The 3,370-nt window shown below is 40.1% G+C and overlaps 1 long non-coding RNA gene across 1 annotated transcript; it reads right to left on the bottom strand.

Moving 5' to 3' along the window:
- Positions 1 to 884: 884 nt before the first annotated feature.
- LOC146655794 (uncharacterized) lies at positions 885 to 2,379 on the bottom strand. The gene is made up of 2 exons (XR_014914363.1): positions 2,270 to 2,379; positions 885 to 1,795 (listed from the first exon to the last, which is right to left on the bottom strand). It is a non-coding gene; the product is annotated as an uncharacterized LOC146655794 (long non-coding RNA).
- Positions 2,380 to 3,370: the final 991 nt, after the last annotated feature.

Consider the following 3,370-nt stretch of genomic DNA (forward strand, 5'->3'; position numbering starts at 1 on the left):
CACTAATGTGTGCTTTTAACCATAGCCGTTTTGATTAAAGGCAATGTCCTATGCTCAAGTGTTATTCCAGGAAAACCTTAAACTAGCAGCAGAACTGTAAAGACATGCAGAAAGGCTCCGTTAAACCTTTTTTTTAATGTATTAGATGATAAGATTGTTTTTTAGATGGTGTTCATGATCCTCATCCACGGTGGGTAAAGGAGAAAGAAAAGCTGTTGGATCAATGTAAAATACATTTGTGGCTTAATACACCTACTGGTGTTTTGACGCAAATAGTAGAGAATGATTTCGATTATTTAGGGTAATTTTATTACTACTACAGCTGCTACTGTTGATGTTTTCATTGCTTTAGATAAGATTCCCATTTTTATTACCACTGCCAGTCTCCTTACATTTCTCTTTAAAGCATTTTCAATGCAAAAAAAACCGCAAAAAAAAGAAAAGAAAGAAGTGGCTGTCTCTCCTTTAAGCTGTGACCACAGCACTTTGTGTGTTAAAGCAATAGAGAGACTTATAGCCGGAGGGGGGGGTGAAGGTGATGGATGCTACTCTCAAATGTATTATCTTGCAAAGTTTTAGGCTGCTGCGGCATTTTCCACATGGTAATTTTCCTCTCTGTAAGGGTGCAGCAGTAGGAAAGTGGCTTTTGCTACTCAGAGCCGATTTGTCTGCAGAGTCAGATTTAGCTTTTAAGCAACTCAAAGTATAAGGCTTTGACAGAATCTTGATGTAATGAAAATTTTGCTGATACAGGAGAAAGGGCTTTGTAAACTAGATTGTGTTGACCACTCGACTGTGACCGGTTCAAAACTTCTAAAATATTTGCTTTTACTTAGATATGGCAGCAGTGAATAAAACCCTGCAGATTTTTTTCCCCAATGAAGTTAGAACATGGCAAGATTTTGTCCTTGTTTGTCGTCGTATTAACATCCATTTAACAAATCAGTGTAGCATGCAAATCAACATCGTCAAGGCTACTTGCTTTCAATATTGATTTATAGACTGGATTTTATGTTTTTGTGCTGTTATTTAATATTATAAGGCTGATTTAGCAGGAAGTGTAAGGATTAGGCACATGTCACTCATTGGCTGGTCTCTGAATCATTTGTACAGCACACCTCCTGAAGTTCCTTTGATCTTTGGTCCTTTTAATATTATGTTCCTCTACCAGTGGTGTCCTGAGCCAACCCTAAAAGAAAACCCCAAAAACCTTGCTCTTCATGCACCGTGCAGTTATTCAATTAAAATTCATTTATGCTTGTGGCATGTAGAAAAATTCTAAGCAGATCCGGTTAATTCAGATTTTGTCTCAAGATGACAAGACAGAAAAACATAAATGACTTTGATTGCGGGTTCTGTCACAGTTGCGGTAGCGAAACAAAGCAGAGACAGAGAAACGGGTTAAAGCATTTCAAAAGTGGCAATAGAAACACTGAAGTTACTTATGGGCTTGTAAGGACCTGGGGGTTAGGGCGGTAGTTGAGAATCAGAAGCTGACATAGGACTGAGCAGTACAGGGGGTAATGCAGAGGGGAGCCAAAGGGGACAGGCAAGACAGGAGGTCTGGAGACAAGGGCTGGGTCAACTAAGGGGAACTGCAGGCATAGAAAAAGAGGAATTATACACAGCAGAATACTCACAGAGCAGTAAAGTTAACCATAAATGACTACTTGAGGAGAGGCTATATTCTGGCAATGAGGAGGTGGCAGAGCAGAGCATGTGAAGGAGACTTGATTGTTGAAGTGGCTGCAGCTGGTTGGGCTCTGTTCAGGCTCCAGGGCACCTGTCTCCAATTCTGCAATCAAGCCCACAGTAACATAGAAGGGAAAGGGAGACGGATTTCAGATAAAGCACGAGAGGAAACAGAAACAGAGGCTATGACCAAAGAACTGTCAAGGCTGAATCCTAATAGCCACACTAAGGCCTAAGTATCGCAGCCTCAAATACTTAAAAGTGTGGGCAGCACTAAATAGTGATGCACGAATCGTTCAGTACTCGAGAATCACTTTACTGACTCAAGAATCATGATTCACAAGCCCAACTGACTCATCCCTGTTGCTGTTAGCAAAATAATTTCATTAGTAGAAATATATCTAGCTTATAATTAAAATTGTGGAGAAAAGCACAACATCCAGTACCTTAACAAAAACATTTCTGCTCTGAACTGGAACAAAAAAACCTGAGTAGAAGCTCACATCAAGACACTAGCTCCTCGGTTCACAGTAGCATCGCTCTGCTAACATGCTAACAGCACATTTGAGCTACTCACCCCCTCCCTCCTGTGCTGAATCATAGCGTAAGCGAATCACTCAGGACTCACTCACCCCCTCCCTCCAGTGCTGAATCATAGCGTAAGCGAATCACTCAGGACTCGCTCACCCCCTCCCTCCTGTGCTGAATCATAGCGTAAGCGAATCACTCAGGACTCACTCACCCCCTCCCTCCTGTGCTGAATCGTAAGCGCAAGCGAATCACTCAGGACTCGCTCACCCCCTCCCTCCTGGCGCACAGCTTCTTCTTCTTCTTGGTTGGCAACCAATGTTAAGGCGCATTACCGCCCCCTGGCTCACAGCTCAGTGGACATTTAGATGAGAAAATATATATTTGACAAATTTAAGGAAAATACTGATAAAATAAAAATAAAATAAATGTTCCCTTTAGAAATTTTTTTGCTCTTTTTTGCTCTATAAAATAGTTGTTTTCTTTTACAATCACTCATCTTAGCAGTAGGATATACATAAAAAGAGAAACAAATTAAGTTTGAGTGAAAATGTACATTTTTTGCACTCTCTGGTCTACTGACTCAGTGACTCAAATAACTCAAAAAATCCGATTCACTTTGGTGAGTGACTCCTTAAAACTCGATTCAGTAAAAAGAATCAAATTTACCATCACTAGCACTAAAGTGTGTGTAACCGGTGTGATTCTGCGTTGTGTCTGATAAAAAAGGTAAAAGAAAGAAAGACCTCCAAGTAAATAATTTGCCCACTCCAGCTCCTCTCCCACAGGGGAATTGTAGAAAAAGGGCTGGCATTTATTTTTACATTAAACATAAAATATGCATTTACACATAACATATTTGACATAAGATAAAACAAAAACAACAACATGAAATCCGACATACCTGATAAAAAAGGTAAAAGAAAGAAAGACCTCCAAGTAAATAATTTGCCCACTCCAGCTCCTAGACCAAATACAAACAGTGGGGAAGAGGGTTAGCTCAACCCACCACAGCTCCCAAGCTAGCAAGGAGTATATATTCATGCTAGCATTTATGGCGCCTAAAACACATTTATGATACACACATACTACACACTTATCACATCTTACAAAAACAGGCTTAATAATGACAATAACTGAACTAACATCG

The sequence above is a fragment of the Rhamphochromis longiceps genome, linkage group LG13 (assembly GCF_057381845.1).
Source record: "Rhamphochromis longiceps isolate RC_006_pf linkage group LG13, R_longiceps_female_GT1.1, whole genome shotgun sequence".
Taxonomy (NCBI): domain Eukaryota; kingdom Metazoa; phylum Chordata; class Actinopteri; order Cichliformes; family Cichlidae; genus Rhamphochromis; species Rhamphochromis longiceps.